At 36.8% G+C, this 19,263-nt stretch overlaps 1 protein-coding gene across 2 annotated transcripts in view; it reads left to right on the forward strand.

The window, feature by feature from the left end:
- SLC25A21 (solute carrier family 25 member 21) overlaps positions 1–19,263 on the forward strand; it is a 249,554-nt gene that overhangs the window by 26,293 nt on the left and 203,998 nt on the right. The window contains exon 1 of one of the 2 annotated variants that reach the window (XM_068683311.1): positions 171–232. The exons of the other annotated variant lie outside the window; for it this stretch is intronic. The gene's annotated coding sequence lies outside the window, so the exon portion shown is untranslated. Of the gene's footprint in view, positions 1–170; positions 233–19,263 lie in introns of those variants that run through there. 2 annotated transcript variants of the gene reach the window in all.

Consider the following 19,263-nt stretch of genomic DNA (forward strand, 5'->3'; position numbering starts at 1 on the left):
CAGACTTGCTTAATCATCCTCTGGAGAGCAGCAACGCTTATTTCCTGTCTGCTTCTATTACTTGATGCTGTGCCTTAAAAAGGCACTGCAACCAGGAAGAAAACAATTTTTGAACCAACAGAAAACACTTGAAAATGTAGGAAAAATGGAAGTAACAGCCATGTCAGAGCAACTCAGTGTAAATAGGAAACAAATTCTGGAACATTGCATGTTTGATCTTTGTAACATAAAGGTAAGAACTACCATGTCCAAGTTTCTCTGTTCTTCAGAAGAGCTCATTGAAAACCCAGTGCCAGTTTTGAAGTAGTTTCCAGGTATATGATCTAATATTTATTTTATTTGGCTCTACAGCATTCAAGTACACATGCCTTTAGCTTCTTAAAAATAAGGACAATTTTGTAGCTGTTGAGACAGCAATTAAGCTGTGAAGATGAAATCAGTGTTTTCATATACATTAGATGTATTTACATACATTACATGGATTGTCATCTATTAAATAGGTGAACTGGACTGTGCACCTTGGCATTTAGGTAGCATACTATATCCCTTATGTTCTTTTCAGTAATCAAAATATTCTGCTGGTGACCCCCTTTGGGATAGTCCTGTATAGAATAACACACAATTTAGAGAATACTTTTTCATAGCATAAGGAAAGTTACTTAATCTTTACGTGACATTTTCTTTGCTGCATTTGTGGCATACCTCCAGTTTCTGCTCTAATACCTGGGAAGGGTTAAGTGCTGCTCTGTCTCTTTGTGACTCCAATTTCATGCCCATGTTTCTAGAGCAAATTTATTCATGTTTTTCTTTTTTCTTTGTGTTCTTTATTTCTTTGGAAGTAAACCCAGAAAGGTGCAGAAGGTACAATCCCAAGGTTTCTATTTCACTGTATTTTGGTATCATAACTTACAGGTCAGAATTTTTAAGAACATACTCTTTCCCAGGTCAATATATTTGATGAGATACAAGTAACTCAGGTGCTGGGTAGCTGTCAAAGAGTCTTTTCTGAAGAACAGTTTAGAATGGTTCACCTTTTGCCTGGTTCTGTCTTAAAACACTTTCTGTTCCTCTAGACCAAATCTAATATTCTGCTCCTAGTGATGTTGCTGAAGCTTTACTTCATCCTCCTTCTCAGCTTGTCAGAGCTTAACCTTGTCTTCTTGAAATCTTACATCTTCCTGGCTTCTGTAGGGTCACCCATCAGATTTCTATATATATATGTGCGTGTGTGTGTTCTAAAAAAGTAACCAAAAGAAGTTGTAGTTTCTTCCTCCTTCACTTAAACCCTCTGAAATTCTCATGACTCTCTTCTGCTACTTTTTTTTTTTTTATTCTGTTTGTTCCTTACTTCTGCACCTAGCTTTTGAGCAGTCTTATCTACAAATGTGAGTTCAAGTGCTGTTTCCATGCTGTCGCTTTTATTATTTTTTATTTCAGGCCTCAAGTGTTTCTGTCCAGCTTAAAATCTTGATTTACTACTCTGATGTATGAATTCACATTCATGACATCTGGAATAAGTTTGAAGCCTTCTGACTGTAAATCCCTTTTCATTCTCTCTTGATATATATGAACTACATGAGCCTGTCAGGCCCATAGCTGTGGTGTCATTTCAGACAGGCAGAAAGGAGCCTTTGCCTTGGTGCTCATTTGCAAATCTCACCGATCTGTTGCCATAAGGTTTCTTGGATTGGGCTTTCTGGACAGCACCAAAGTGTAAAACACTTTTTGAGGTGGCTGTCATATTTTATTTTCATTGATGCAAGATTCTTTTCTTTGGAAGCAAGAATATAATCTTGATGTTTGTGTCAATTCACAAAGTGTATCTCTGGTGGTAAGATGAAGTTTATCACCATGAAGGTGTTTGGGGACCTCATATCTGAAGTTGTTCTCATTCTCATCATGTGCCCCCGGGCCTAGCAAGTTCTATATCCAAGCAGAAAAAACAATTCTATGCGAACCTTGTAATGACGGCCAAATCATGACATCAAAGGAAGATGCTTCTTCCTCCTCTCACCCAAAAGTGAAAAAAAATTAAATTCCAGCTACACTTTTTATGCACATTGGTCACAATGCTGCTGTTGATTGATTACATGACTTTCCTCAGAAGAAGGAAACAGTGAAGAAGAAGATTAAAAAAAAATAAAAAGAGCTATGATGTACTACAAGTGATTCAGACGACAAAATTAGAGACAGGAAGAAATAGAAAAGCAGAGAAATGAGGGGAAATCAATTGAGAAGTGACAGGAAAGTCTGCCCCTTTTAATTCACAAAACTCCAGTTTTATATTTTGCTGTTTTAAGGGAACCAAGGCAATAAATAGGATTTATTTATTTATTTTTATTTTTAAGTTCAAAATGAAAAACCCATTCCAGTTAGGAAATAGCTCCTCACCGCTGATTGTTTCAGATATCGTTGGAGCTTCCAGTCTATATTTGCGAGCATGCATGTTTCAAGAAAGCAGCATAGGATGTTCTCTGATTTTGCATTTTTTTTGCTGGAAAAGGCTTATGCTTGCTTATGCAGAACATCTCAAATACCTATGAGGCAGGAAGGTCAAGAACAGTGTTTATTTTTTCCTTTCATCAGATAGTGAACTATATAACTGAAGTGAAGAAAAATGTCTTAGCTTAGGTAGGGGTGGGGGACAAATTTAGATCTTTCTGCATTTTGGAGAACAGGCGGAAGAATGTGTTTCATCATCGTTTTGGCTTTCAAAGTAACACAGTGCCAGCTGCGCTAAGGAAGAACTCCTCTTGGTCTATCTCCCTGTCCTCCTGGGCTGAAAGAGGTGTCCTTTTACTTGTGGCACCTTGGGAGAAGTGCGAGCAGAGCACAGGAGTGGCAGCGCAGTGGTGCTCCCTCCGTGGCCCTGTCAGAGCACTGCCTCCCCTTCAGCTCCATCTGACCTGGGAAGCGACTCTGGGAGCTGGCGCTGTCCGAGCTGCCGCCCCTTAGCTGGAAGATGCCGAACTTGTAATTCTGAAATGAAACCCGAGATTTGAGCTGTACCTAAACGATAATTTTAATAACTCCCCTTTTAGGTGTGGGACACTAATTGGTTGGTATTGATAGTGCGGTAACTGAACATGCATCGTTGAAGTCTATTGTTGCATCGCTTTGTTTAAATCTGCAGTACATCGCCAGCAGCAGTATGCTGACGGAAAACTGTCACAACAGCGATCACTGCAATCTGGGAGTTAAGTTTGACTGAAACATATGTCTTCAATTTTAATAGCTCAGCTTCCCAGATGCCCTAGAGGAGAATATTGCCTGAGAAGGAGCTTTTCATGTAAGAATAATTTGTGTTAAGTAGCTCAGTGATCTGTTTGTTAGGTTAGAGCTGACAGTTTGTTTATATTTCTAAAGGGGTATGATGAATGGGGGAGAAGTTGATGCTAATTAGCCTAAATTGTTCCTAAGAATGCAGAGCACTTTGCCAGTTTCATTGTTTCTGTTTCTTTGCACATTTTCAATAATTGAATGGAGCTCAGACCATTCATCATAATTTTAGGTAAGATGGAAATAAATGAATATAGCACGGGCCAGCCTGTACGATGGAAGATGTCACTTTAGAGGTCAATTAGGTAAGACATCAAACTAGGACTAACGCTGCATTTTCTAATCCAATTGTATAAATATAGCAAATGTGAGTGTTTTCATCCAAGGAATTAATTCTCTCTGTCATGATACTAGTATTAAGGTTTTCTTCTTGAAAACCTGCTTTGGCTTATTAGCATAATGTTTTTGTCTTAGACTTTAACTGCTACCTTGAGGTATGGACCTCTGACACTCTTTATGAGAAAATGTGCTGCTTTTCAGTATACTGTGTATCGGATACAATAAATCTAAAAACTGCTCTTGGGAGAACAAACAAAAGTGTTGGTCAGGTGTGATTGCAGGCGGTGTTAGCAGAAGGGGCTGAAATGAATCAGATATATGGCAAATGCAACAGTGGAGAACTTTTTAATATTATTCGCTTGACTTTACATAGCATGTTGTGTTTCCCTTTGTTTTAGGTTTGGGGAACGTAACTGCTCAAATTCAAAACATCCTGTCCATATGCAGAAGGATAATTTTATAAGAATGTATATTTTGTATTTTATTCCTTGATAAATTGAGCTTAGATTTGGGGGGTGGGGACCTGGAATGTTAACTTTTTAGGCCTTATACAAGACCATTCTTTTTTAATTTATGCACATATAATACCACAGGAAGAGATGGTATAAATTTGTGGACTGTGGAGAATGAGTGAACATTTTTGAATCAGGATCTTTAAAAGGGGTGAAATTTGAGTATGATTAAGTTAGGAAAAAGGCTCGCTTACGGCGGAAGTCAGAGACTCTGTATACATTATAGGCATGTCATGGCTTTTAAAAAGTTATGTTAGACTTCTATACAAATTGTGAAGGAATTTGTATAACCCCAAACAAAATTCTGTGTGGTTCTGAACTCTTGCAAAGTACAAAATAAAATGAAATGAAATAAAAAGGAGTGAAATAATAATAGTAGTTAGTATTCCGGTCAGGAGTGAGTGTTGCTGTAGGGCAGGCTGGTAGTTTACACTGCACGGGTGTTTTGTTGGTCACTAATTTTCTTGGAAGGAAATGATCCCATGGCTTATGCTATCCGCGTTTGTGCATATTTGCCCTATAATTGGCATTTACTAAGGGGACTTTTGGTTTGATGGATGACTGTCAGGGTATAGCCTGCTAGCTTTGATGCGGATTGCTTTTGCATGAGGTTTTTTTACATTAACTCATTAGAAACTCTGCTCTGCTTCAACATGCTCTTTATTTACCTTCTGAAAATGTGAGACTTTTCAGCCAAGTTCCAAGGGACTTAGTGTGGTTTTATTTGCATATCAGTGCTTTAATTTGTACAGATGAATTTATGTTATTTGGATATAGCAGAAAAATTGTAGATTATCACCCTTAAAACTTACAAAAGGTTCATCTAATCAGTTTAATTAGCTATCTTTGAAATGCTAAGCCACTAGTGAAGTATCTTTAGTGTATAACATCAACTTCTGTGTTCCTGAATTTTGTTGTTGTTGATTTTTTATGTTTTGTTTTGTTTTGTTTTTTAAAGGGGCGGAAAAAGCAAGCAAAATCCAGCCCCATAAAACAGCAGGTATAGTAATATTTTCACAGCAGGTCGATATTCAATGAATGCTCAGCAAATCCAGGATTGGTGTCTGAGACATATTAGTGCTTTCTTCAAGGTTGGATTGATTTGGTCTTTTCCTGTAATGTATCTGGGACATAGGACTGTTAATTAGATTAATTAACTATAACGTGATTTATAAGGCACTTATAATACAACTATGGTTACCAGTATATTTAATCCCATTGCCACATTTTGATTTGACATTTAGAAAAGCATACAGAAGAAATGGAAGTTGTGCGTGCTGATGCTGTCACTTTGTGAAGGTTCCTTTAATAAAACATTTTCTCTACAAATAGCTGTGCAAAGGAGAACCATATCTTGCTACACTGAGCAGTGCCTCTCTTAACATGAAGAAAGAATTAGAACATGCAGCAGGTTAAATTCTTCCTTTGGGTTCACAAAGCTAGAAGGGCAATTCATAGAGAACTTTCTGCTTTTCGGTTTCCCATTGTTTACTGCCTTGATTTTTTTAATAAGGCACTGCATATCAAGTTTGCTACCCTAAAAAAAAATCAACAGAAATGGCAGACATTTATTTGTAAACTCCTGATTTTTTTGTTTGTTTGTTTTGGTATGGATTGGTTTGGTTTTAGTTGATGGGTGGATACAGTGTAATATATTATTTCTTACAAGGCATTGTAAATGTAAATGTAGAGTAAGAAACACCACTGAAATTCCAGATTGTTTGGGTCTGCAGAGTAAGTTGACAGAGTAATGTAATGTGTCCTTTTTTTTTTTTTTCTTTTATTTTTTTCCTGAAATGCAAGAAGTTTGTGAAGGATCTGAAATTTATTTGGGTTGATCCCAACATGAAATGATTAATTTATTCCCAGTCCTGTAAATTACTTTTGCATGTTTTCAACTTGCTTAAACAGATTCTCTGGACCAACTGACATACTCAAGTCTAATCATTTTTTCAAGGGTTTGCAAGCTCACAGCTCTTTTGCTTGTCTATTCTGGTTGCCGTAATTAGCTGTTGCTGTCTGAAGTCTGCTTGAATGTGACTTTTTTGTTAATTACAAGTAGTCTTGACTCTATCATGAGGAACTAATTTCTGTTTCTGGTAGGAAGACTTCTATGAGTATATAAAGAACATATTAACAACGTATAATCCTATTCTTATGAATTTGTGGATTAAAAGACCTATTAACCTCACTGAACTGGAAAAAAGTTCACTGACAGTGTTTGAAATGTTCAGCTCCCTTTTATTTATTTTTCATGGCTTGGTATAGTACCCACAAGATATCAATGCCAGAAGAAAATGAAACTACGTGACCAAATATTTTGTTTGTTTAATTTTAAAAATTAACTTCATCTTTTACCCTTGCCTAGGGGTAGCAGGGAGTGGGGAGCAATAGATTTGGCAGAAGAGTATTTATCCATGATTTAAGCTTTTCATTTCCATCTTGAGAGAGACTTCAAATACAAACTTTTGCTTGAATGAATAATGTTGTTGTGGTTGTGATGCCAGTAAAAGACAGGCAAGGTTTATACAGTCATCAGACTCAGGCAAAGGAAAACAAATGATCAGTTGCTTATTCAATGCTTGTTTTGAGTAAAAATCCAATATATGTTTTTTACAAGTAAGCACAATAACACAAAAGGAAAAGTTTTTGCTGTTTAAGGAGTTTTATTTTCTTCACAAAAGGACTATCAGGTTGTTCTTTACTGAACTTGACTAGTCCGAAGTAGCTGGTGAGGAAGGTATCCCCTTCCTTATACATAATGAATAAACAAATGAGGAGGAAGACACAATTTATTTACATTCATTTATGTGGCTTATTTGACTAAGGAGATTTGTCTAATAATAAATGCAGAAGATTGCAAGTCAGACTTCCTAGGTTTGTTTGCTTTCTGGGTTCTTCAGCTGCTGCTGTACTCTGTGGCTGTGTCAGCATTGGTACTGCCACTCAGAATGGGACAATGATTAAGGGCGGGAAAAAAAAAAAAAAAGACTTCTTTGGATGGGCCATAAGATATGCATATTGTTCTATTTCTATCCTAAAACATTTCTCGAGGTCCATCTAAAGGATCAGGGAGTTTTTAAAGGGTATGTTCCATAAGTTGGCTGGTAGACAAGTTTCTTGTGGTTGATCAGACTGTACTTTAATGAACTGAAAGTAGTTTTTCAAAGCTGAGAAACTGTACTGTACATCCTACTCTCTACCTACCACCCCTCCTCTTCTGCTTTTGTCTCCACGTGTTCTGTCAGATGCTAGACTGTTTTGAACTCCCTCCTCCCTCATTGTTTCTTCTGTTCTCCACATGAACCAATGTAGTGAGTGGTTCATACAGGCAAGTAAGTGAGGGAAAGTGTAGGTGGGCTCTTTGCAGGGGTCAGCTGAGTATGGGGTTGAGAAATCTTTAGTGGCAGCTGTAGCTTGAGTGCCCCAGACCAATGCATGGCACCAGGAGGCCTCTTTGTGAAATGAAACATTAGCAGTTTTGAGCTGCCTCCATCAGCCTTGCTGAAGCTTAGAACTTGCTTGTTTATGTTCCTGAAAAAACAAGCTATCTCCCTTCCTTCAGCCTTTTACATTATGTTCCTACCTGCTTAGGTCCACACCTGTGACTTATTTGAAGAACAAGAAGGCTGATTAATTATATCACAGAGGGGCCACTCTTTAAAAGTCACTGCTGTCCTGGCTAGTTAGTATTGAGTCACATATTGAGTCACATATTGAGTCAGACCTAAAACTGTAGGATCAGGGATGTCTCAAGCAACACCTGTGGTATAGAATAGGCAAAATGTGCTAAATGCAAATCTCAGTGTCAATGATCTGTTTTCTCTGCTTTAAGTTTCCCCTGAATCTTTTGACACCCTGCAAAAGGTATCAAAGGTAATGATCTCACATATATGAGGACCACAAATCCCATTGGGCACCACAGGGTTGAAATGAACTGGGATCTTCATCAAACACACAGCCTTATAAATACTGAGGTAGAGAGAAGAGGTCTCGTGCTATCAATGTCCTTGATAGGGATACTTTGCCAGGCTTAGCAATATCAACTTCTCATTCAAAAGATTTCTTCTGCCCCCTCTGGTTTGAACAAGTACCTCATCTGTAGTTGCAGAATTCTGCAGCTCTCTCATTCTTCAAATATCTGACAGTATCTGCCCTATAACTGATCAACAAAGAAGGGCCCATATCCACAAAGTAAGCTGGTGCTATACTCTGGCAGCAGGATCCACATTTTTGAATCAGGTACTTTTATTCCCAATAAGCAGAATAAGGAACGCTCTAGTGGAAAATGCAGAGGATGAGATTTATATCTTTTGCTCCTATTGAGGAATGAGGCACCCCCTAATTCTGTGGAACAGCTTCAAACAGCTCATCTATGGCCAGAGAGAATAAATATGTTTTTTTTCTGCCTCATAACCGAGGCACACTGGTGTTGGCAAGAGCCATGGATTCCAGTTCCTGTTTTAATAGGTGTTTGTTATAACATGTATCAAAAATGCTAAAACTACTGGATCTGGAAATGAATTCCACACCTTTCTGCTTTTGGAGAAGTGCCTCAAGCATTAGCAGTCCTGAGGATCTACTTTCTCTTTACTAAAAGAGAAAGTAGTTTTAGTCTTTGCCTAAAAGATTTTAAGCTGATGTAGAACTGAAGTTCATAGATGGGTGGTAGGGGATGCTGGAGCATCACATTTAGAGGATGCAGCATAGAAACAGACTTCATCTGCCCACAAAGCCTGCAACATATTAAAGTGTAGATTCTAATGTGTCTTGTCAGATGTTTCAGGCAGAAAGTATGAAGCATTTCTGAGAATCTAAATGTTGACTTCTCTTGCCTGTATCTTCCTTAATTGGGGCCAGAGACTCCCCTAAAAATCACTGAAGTGAACAGTATTTGAGTATCCAAAAAGGAGCAGGCCTCTTAAGTGCATCCTGGGGATGTGAATGTAAATTTCTGTGTGACTCTGGCTCTCAAACCATTGTGCAAGTGATTCCTTGGCAGGAGGGTTCTTTTGAAAATCTCTGGTGTTCAGGTAACCTGCTGCCATTGCAACCTGGTAAACCGGGAACCAGAAATTGGTATGGGTAAACCCATTGCATACATTGCACATGTATACCCACTGTGTGTATGTATACCTAATGTGTACCCATTGATACAGGTATATGTAAAAATTCAGCTTAGAAGTTTGCACAGATATTGCTAAATCTACTACTACACGGCAATAGCTAAGGAAATGATTTTAAAAATAACTTTTAAAATGCTAAAAATTCATTTAGAAGTCCAAATGTTTCAAAAGTTTGGTTGAGGAATCCAGTGCACCTGTCAAGCATTGAAAATTGATTGAACAGGAAAATTTGGGGTGCAGGTCTTAATTTGGTATGAAATCACCCAGTACACGAGAGCTTAGCCTGAGCTGGCCAGACCAGCTCCACCTCCTCTCAGCTGTAACAAATACATTGTGAAATCTACATCTGAGCATGTGCCCTGCTGCCAGTTACAACCTCCACAACCCAGTGGCTATTCCATACAGAGGGATGAAAAACACTGGCGGAAAGTTAGGAGGAAGTATTAAACTAAAAATTTTCTTGTTGTGGTGGAATTAGAAAGAAGAAAAACATCATTGCTACGCAGCTGTTTACAGCATGGCAACAAACATCCTTTTGTTTATTCAGGGACTATACAGGAAATCTTTCTGTCCTCACTGCCTTTGCTTGTCAGGCACACAGAAGCCGTGTTTAAGCTAGTAGACCTGGAAGCATTTCCAGCCTCTGGGGTCTGGGCATGTCCGACTCTGACCTCATCTCATATTGCAGCAAAACTCGAGCATGAACTAAACTTTCTGCCTCACCCTGCAGCCTTGTATCCCTACAGTGGCCCGAGACCCAGCTTTCTACCAGTTCCCTTCTCTTTCCTGCTGTCCCCCCAGGTGCTATTGATTGATGGGAGGGAAACCTGAGCATGAGGCCAGATGGGAGCCAGACCACGCAATAGCTGATCAGCCTGATTTGGTTGATCGGGAGACCAAGGTACTCTGTAGCATCAAATGCTTCCTACTAGGTGCCTGGTATGTTAGCTGCTGTGCAGACAGAAAGTGACTCATGAGCAGGACTACTCCTGCTTCCCTACCTGTGATCTTAGCCTGCAGAGGAAGTTTCTTATGCTCTTACCATGTATTTATCAAAGAGCATGTGATCTACTTGAAGGCTTTGGAAATGACTTCTCTAAATGGCAAACAACTTTGATTTTTTTATATGGATGAGAACCAATAAAGATATATGCAAGAGTACATTTTCATACAGTTCAGTAAACTGCTAAAGTGATACAGAGGCACTTGTTACATCTTAATGTCCTAGGATGACAGGCTGAGTCCTTTCTTTTATATGTAGAAAATTTTAAAGGAGAAGCCCTTTTGTTGTAGCAGGTTGTAGCCATTTCCCCCAAACCAGGACAGTGAAGAGAACAGCATTTGTAGAAAAGAAAGTCTTCTCCAGGGAAATTACTGTAGGTTACACCCAGTTGAGAGACAGTAGTATGAATATACAGTATGAAATCTGATTAAAAAGAGTTAATGTTATATACATGCATAGGGAAATCATGGAAGAATTTTAGTCAACTGAGGAAGGATAATTTCTAGCAAGTCTCTAATGTGCTTATTTAAAATGTGAATTATGTTAACTAGTACTTACCACTGTTAGAAAGCTGTGGAGATATTCATATGGCTGTATTCATAAGTGAAAAATGAAAAATTGTTTGGGTTAAAAAATAATGTGAACACTTCCAAATTTCGGACCAGACAAAAGAAAAAAGTTACCCATTTGAAATCTAGAGAACTTTACAATGCTGCAAGTAAGTAAAAGCAGATGTTGTAAAGTTTAGAAAATCAAGACATTATTTTCCTGTTTCCACTGAATATTTCTAAACACATTATAAATAAGCTTTGAAGTAATACAAAATACTGTGTTTGTTTTGCTGATAGCATCGTTTTATAAAAAACTTTATCAATGCTTGTTTAAGTTATAGACTAAATGATATCTCTGTGGTTAAACTGGCTGTATCTCTTGCAAATACAATGTTAAACTACTTGCAGTGTCTGAGCCCTTCAAAAGCCTATCTGATCTTTTGAGTCTAATTTTAAACAGATTAAATATTGTCTGTTTGCAGAATGTAAAAAATAAGCTAAAATCTTTGCAAGTTCCTCAAAATAATATGATTTTCTTTTGTTGCTCTAAAATGTCAGTTTAAATCAGTAAATCATTCTAAAACATTTACCTATCTAAGCCAGTAAAACATTTTTAGTGTTTAGCTAATTGTTTCTAGGCATACACTTTACTTTCAATAAATATTCAGAGACTTTAATACGCAAATAAATTGATCTTAATCTGTATTTATCAGTGATTCTAAAAGACACCTATTAAAGGTAATGTGCACTTTTATGTACTATTAAAAAGCAACCACTGAGTAACAAATTTGCTGTGTTGTAAGGTCTGTATCTATTAGATGAAGCAAAGTGTTTCCAAGCAGTATTGTGTGTGTGTATCCAAACAACATGGGGATTAAAGGCAGAGTGCAATTGCAACTTCATTGAATCATCTCCAGTAAGTAGCCAGCTTTGGTTTGAAAATCAGTCCTTAATGACAATATTATCATTCCTCAATTAGCGAGTCCTGAGGAGACTGGCTGTTGAAATGACAAAGGAAAAAGCAATCTTGATATTTGTCACACTATATAAATATTCATCACACAGTATTAATAATCCTTTACACTCAGGGAATTCACTTCTTATAGCAGTAGGTCCTGAGGTTGAGAAGAGAAAAGGAGGATGTGTTTTCTCAGTCTTTACCATTTCCAGTGCAACTTTCCTGTCGGGCAGGTACATAAACTGCAGCCAGTTGCTTTTGATTAGCTGATCAGGTGAGAATAGACTTCACCTTCTTTACTGACATGCTTGATTAGCCTACTGTCAGAAACTGTGATCTTCCAAGATTTCTTAAAAGATTTGGGGCCTGAGATTTGAATGTACTGTCTCAAACCAGAATTTTGTTTGTCCTCTGCAAAATTTTCATACACATAGACCCATTTGCATACCTAAATGTCAGAGAGGGTGTATTATAAGAGCATGTATGCAGGTGCAAATACCATATGCAGCATGCAAGCAAATTAATCCCAGGTGATTTTAGACACCTATATTTTTGTTAGTCATTCTGGGCTCTGTCTATATGCCTTAGGTACAAGTAAGTCTATGTAGGGTATGCTTCATCTGACCTGTGTTAGGCAGCTTTGTTTGGGTGATTCAAACCGTGCAAAACAGTCCTTGCTTCTCTGACTGTGCAGAGAGTCTTATCAATTAGCTCACAAATAGACATCTGTGTTGGTTCAAAGGAACTTCCTTACATGTATCCATACTTTGAATAACTGTTTTCCTCTATTTATAGTTATTATACTTTTCTGGATTCCTATAATTTTAAAGTAAGGAAATACTACTTTTTTTTTTTTTTTTTTTTAAACTTATTCCATCTGTAAATTACTTGAACATAAATTGTCATAGCAGGAGTTTATAGAATAGTAGTAAATGCAGATTTGGGACACTGGTCTCAAGATTTGAGACAGCTCACTTCCCTGAAAACAGTTCAGCTATATGTGGACCCTTTTTTGCTGCCAGAAATAATCATGTTTTGATATCTAATCAGCTCTTAATTACCTAGGGTAAGGACTGAAATAACCCCAGTGTGAAGCCACAGGAAACAGGCAAATTAAGCCATAGGAATGTACAATGAGGGTTCAGTGGAGCGATGAAATAAAATTTTGGTGACCATAACAGCAGATGTAAAGGCAGATGACCTAGAGATGAGGAAGAGCTCTGCACTGGTACAGCTCTGGACCTAAACTGGCTCAGTCCTAAATTAGTTCTGGGTTGGTGCAGCCCTACTTCTATGAAACTGCTCCCAGATCAGAGGCTATTGACTATGCTATGTGTCATGCACCATACTGTATATATTGCATGAGTGAGAACACAGTGATGGAACACAGTGATGGAACACAGTGAGAACACAGTGATGGTACCTTTTCTCTCCATTTGTGTAATTATCCCATGAGTATTCCTATAGCTGACAGTATGTATGAAATCTCTTTTCCTCTGTCAAGACATATATGACGTGTCTGCCTACTGCCTTTAACTTCTTTTTATATGTGTTAATCCAATTATGTCCTTTTCCAAAGCAAGATATTTGTCAGCATGCAGTACCTTTTCAATGGAAACATCACCAGCACTCTACTACTGACCTAGTTGTGTTTCTGTAATTTCTATTTCCATTCACTCCTTGACCCCAGTCAGCACTCCAAGTAGGTCAAACCATGGCAAGTGGTTGCCTGAACTGGTTACTGAAATTGTAAGCTCCTGCTGTATCTGTAGGCTATTTCTCACTAGGATCTCTAGATTTTGTTGTTGTTTGTTTAATTTTTACTGTAGAGTATAGGTACTAGCATAATGAAAATAGCAAAAGTACACAGTTGGACTGAGAACTTGAATGAAGCACAACTTATATCACGTGCCAACATTCAGTGATGAAAAGGTAATTTAATTTGGCCTTCCAATAAACTAACTTTTGGTTTTAAAGACATAATGATTAAAAAAGGTCAGGATGAAAGGAAGAGTGTTCAAAATATTCATGAGAACCACATACTATGAGGAAAATCTACTTCATTGCTGTGCTGTAAATGCTTTTTTTTTTTAATAGAAAAGTTGTAAAAGCAATATTGAAGTAATTTTTAATGAATGAATTTTGTTAGTATTCTTTGTCTCTCTTTGTATGAATTACTAAATTGCATGATTTACTCTTGTTTTCAGAAAAGAAATCCAGAATTCACTTAAATGAAAAAAAAACACATAATGTACATGTATGGTATTAATAGAGCTTTTCTCACCATTAATCTTCACAAAGAAATGTGTGGGCAGAGTCATCAATGGTTTACAGGATATTTCAGATATATTTATAAACACATGTGGTTATAGTAGTTGTGTTTAATGTGTATTAAATTGTGTTTAATAATAAAATGTTTGGGGGTTTATTTATGAGCATTGTTACTACATTCAGGAGGTAGGTTTATTAAGTTGCAGTGAAAACAATAATTAGACTAACTGCTGTAATCCTTGCTGTTGCAGAAGTACATCACAGTAGCTTTTTTTTTTTTCTTTCTTTTCTTTTTTTGTAGGTTATAGTAGATATCCTCAGCCTCACTCAGCTTCATGCCATATATGTTCATGTTTGCACAGGAGCTGAAATAAGCAATGATGTCACACAATTCATACTGGTCTTCAGAAGTATGTAACTTGTTTTTAGCATAACCTACATTTCTTCACATTGTACCACATCCTTAAGTAGGCTATGGTATAAAACAATGCTATACATTAGCTTTTTCTGCAACAAGACTTGCTTCTCACCTCTTTCCTTGTAATTATTTGCCTGGCCTTCTAGACTGTTCTGGCTTTACCATTCCTTTTATTGTGTTAATTTCAGGTCTTTCCTTCAGGAAGGACATCTCTGAAAAGCTTCCCATTAAGAAGACTTTGCCAGAACTTTTGAAAAGCAAAGAACTCCGTGTTTTAGTATGACTTGTGTCTAGGCATCATGATGTGTTTTTCATCACCAAAAATGTGGGCCTTGCTAAATGATAGGGTAAATTCATTAAGAATATACAGTAACTATCCATGTTGTCTTTCTTGGACTTTTAAGAGTGATGAACTACTGCTCCTAGTTTAGAGCATCACTGCTTAATATTTTATTTTCAATATCTATTCATATAATGTTTACCTTCCTTACTCATGATACATTTTTCTTTTTCAGTTTTGAATATTATATCGCTAGGTCCTGTCTTGTCTGGCAATATAATAAACAAACTGATTTCAGGTGTCATAGAAATGATTTTAGTTTGTTGCAGTGACAATGAGCTGCTCTTACACGCATTTTTCAGACTGCTAGAAGAGTATTTTATTATTTTTGGGAAAACTGGGTGTGGAAAGTTATAAGATGTGCAAGTACTAACAAACAGCAGGGCAAGCAAAAGAGATGCATGTGTGAGGAGAAAGATGATGATATTTGTGAGTCCCTTCCAATTCAGGGTATTCTATGATTCTAATGACAGAAATAAAAGCAAGATAATTCATTCTGAAGCCTGGGGGGAACCTTTTCTCAAAAGGACAAAGACAATTAAATTCTGATACTGATCAATGGAGAAAGAGATGAGTGTAATTCAGAGTTGAATTAAGATTTTATTTTGTTTGCTTATCAAAGAGGACCTTGAAGACATCTGCAGTTGCTGGACAGGAAAACAGTCAGTTAAAACAGAATCAAACCTACTTTGTAAGCCATTTTCCATTTTAGTATTTTCCGGTTTATAAATGTTTATAAGTTGAGACCTCATATAGTACCTCTTTCAATAGTATCTTTCTCAAATCCTTGGAGTTCTTAAGTCCTGTCTGGAGCACTGTAAGAACAGCTTACAGAACAAGCATACAGTGTGAACACCTTTACTGGTTTACTTCTTCATGAGATGCCTTCCTGTTCAAAGTTCTAAGTCATGTCCTGGAGATCTGATTGTGAAATACCTTGACCTGTATAGCTCATCAGGACATAATAGTGGTGCTTTCACAGTTTCCTATTTTCCTATTTCTGTTCCTTTTTTTTTTTTTTTCTTAAAGGTAGAACAATATAATGTAGCATTGCTTTTGCATATGCATTTCTTGTTTGTCACATGGAAGAAGAATCTTATAAATAATAAAGTAACTCCATTATATTTTAAGCCATAAATGCAAAATCATAGCAAAGCCAAGACTGCACTTCTAGGTAGACTGTCTGAATTAAAAAGCAAACCAACCCAAAACAGAAGGCTCCCTAAAGTAGGAAACTCGGATACAATAACAGTTCCAACACATTCAAATATATATGGATATTCTTTTCTGTCTATGCCTTTGTATACTCAGCTGCATACTTTAGTTTCCTCACAGTAGTCAAATTTGTCACCAATCCTGAAATTAGTTTTTCCAAATTGTGATATATGTTCAGCTTCCTCCTAAAATTGAGCCCAGCCTGGAGCCAGGGCTCCAGGTATGTACAGCACAGCTTGCTGCTGACGTTCTCTTTGAAGGGAAACTTCCAACTGTAACTGCATTAGCGTATTGATGCTATAGCATTTTATCACAACTTCATATGCACAGCATCATATGGTTTTATTTGTATACATGAATAAAGTGGTGTTAGGGCTGTAACATTAAATCAGAGTAATTAAGGTGAGGAAGAGACACACTTCGGTGTCTCCTAGCCAGTTCTGATAAATTTAATTTATTCACTTTCCAGGAAGACCTTCATGTGGAGGCTCACTTTTCTCAGTATTGGGTGTGGGAGGGATCTTGTCATCCTTTTTTTTTTTTTTTTAAGTAGTTAAATTGCTCATATATTTCACTGAGTATTTATAGAAAAGAGGACTGAAGAATTATACCTAGCATTTGGCATGAAAGATATTTGCCTAAAGTATTTGCCTAAATTAGTTTTCCAGCTATGGAAGAGGAGGGTGGTTGTTTTTTGTTTGTGTTTTGTTGGTTTGTTTTCATAGAACCCTTTTCTACTTCCTTTCTCAGTGCAAGGATGCACAGTGCAGATTTTTTTGTGAACTAAGGAGTAATTCTGTCTACATTTTTTCTTATTTGCTTCACTGGTAGCACATTGCTGGTTTGCTGTACAATTCATCTTTAACTACACTGACTAAAGGACTGATGCTCATTCTTTGTTGCCAAAGCGTTTATATATGCCACATGTGCAGTGGTGATACCATTGTGACAAATTGCAGAGTCATCTGATAAATTGTATTTACATCCACCTTTGACCACCTCACCTGCTTTCTGCCACTAATCTATCTCCACTGGGATTTATTCAACATTCCAAAGCTTGGAGCAGCTTCAAACATCTGCTAATTTAAAAAAAAAATAAAAAAAATCAACCTGCCAAAGAAAAATTTCCTGCCTTTCTCCTAGCCAACGAAGTACTTTCAGCCTCCAAAAAATACACTGGCCTATGTGAAAAACTGGACAGTAATCAGTTTTACACCCATCTCAAAGGTTAGTATTTTGCTAGCCTTCACATTTTGGACACTTCTGACTTGGGTAGGATACACTGTCTGTCCTGAGATACTCAACTTTAAAATTTGAACACTTTTATTTACAGAATTCTGATGATGGAGTACAGTTGATTTTAGTTCATATGTGCAAAGGTAGTCACTATGCACACTGCTGTCAGTAGAAACAATGTTGGGCTGCTGAGTAGTTGAAAAAAAATCTTCACTTATGGTACAGGTATTTTTTGCTAGGAGTTCTGGCCTGGGTTTACTTCCAGTACTTTGTGTCATAATTATATTGGTGTCTGTTATTAACATTTGTTAAAGACTTTACGGCTATTCAGTCTTTGGAAGGCTGTAACTTAATTCTAGCAGGACATTGTATTGACAGAGTTTATATTTGAGCTTTGATAGATTCACATGCTTAATCATAGACCTATATTTTAACTTGACATAAGTAATTTACTTCAGAACTAGCCCCTGAATCAAGATGTTAGTTGGCTTTTGAACAACTTTCTCAACCTAAGACACAGGCCATTTAGTCCTTGTTAATGGCAGAACTTAAGGGGAGCATGAAACAAGTGGCTTCACAAAGCAGTTAGATATTTGCAGCTGCACTTTATGAACTGCCAGGTTAATGCTACTGAGGAGAAGAGCTAAATAGGTGACTTCTAAAATGAAAAAAATGAGAGCACCAGTAAATATGTGCAATGGTTTGGGACAGCAGCCCGACATCTGTGGTATGAAGAGTTGGCCAGGGAACATGCTGCAACAGGCTGCACTTTATAATCTGCAGTATTCTTGGCTCCATCATCTTATTCAACAATAAAAATTAATGTGCAATAAAATGTTTGATAGTCACCTTCGTTGTGAAAATATGATCACATGTGGAAGTATTTCATAACCCTCTGTAAACATCTTTGATTTTAAAAATGCAGTTCTGCACTGGTTTAAAGTATTTCTTATTGTCTAACAGAGAAGGTACCTCTGAATATGTATATATATATATATATATTTTTTTTTATATATTTTTTTTTTCTAAAAAATGTTCACCCTGCCTCTTCAAACAGACATTTTGAAGAGATAACTATTTTTGTGACTCAACCAAAGTGTGTGAAATCCTTGTTGTGCTGTATCAAGCTGTTAAACAGGCCCCTTGCTAGCTGAATACATTCTTTTTTTTTAAATTGTTGGAGATACTGGAACATATAGAGAAATAAACAAGAATAAGCCTCTTTAATTAATGGTAGAAATCCTCAACACACATTTGCCAAGTAGTCACTGGAGGGAAAACACATTTTTTCCACAATAAAATGTAGTTACTGTGAAAAATACCAGACCAATAAAATTAGAAACTGATGTTTTCTAATTGATTTGTGAGAGTATACTGAGAAACACTAGAAATTACTCATTATTGCTGCTAAATACATATATAATTATAACTGAGACCACCAATAAATACAAGCAGTGATTTTAAAATTCATATTTACAGTATACTTTTACAATCCATTTATCATATGACAATACAAATACTGTTGTGGCAAGAAGAGGACTCATCAGTAAGACTTTGGAAATCTGATTTTATTTATTTATTTGTTTATTAATTATCAGTCTGATGAAATTCCTGTTTCTGACATACCCGCACAAAGTCTTCTGTGTTATTTAGGCCTTGTTTTAATGTAATGAGTTGTGCTTAAGATGGATAGGGTCTTGCACAAGTGAATATGGCAAACTTGAAATTAATCACTTAATTTCCCCTTAAAAAAGGGAGGGGAGTATGGAGGCATGGAAGGGAATGGATGAAATAGCAGAAAATAATGATATGAACTGAAATCAAATGTTTGTAGATGAAATAGGAACTGAGTACTTTTTTTTTTTTTAACTTTTTTTTTTTTTTTACTTACTTCTGTTGGTGTAAGGTCCCCTGGGATTTAAATATCTTTTAAATCTATATTTGTCAAGGATCAAATTTTCCCAAAGATAACATTGTAATTGGCAAGTGTGAAGAATCACTTCTGTGAGTAGAAA

This window comes from Anas acuta, chromosome 5 (genome assembly GCF_963932015.1).
Source record: "Anas acuta chromosome 5, bAnaAcu1.1, whole genome shotgun sequence".
Lineage (NCBI taxonomy): Eukaryota > Metazoa > Chordata > Aves > Anseriformes > Anatidae > Anas > Anas acuta.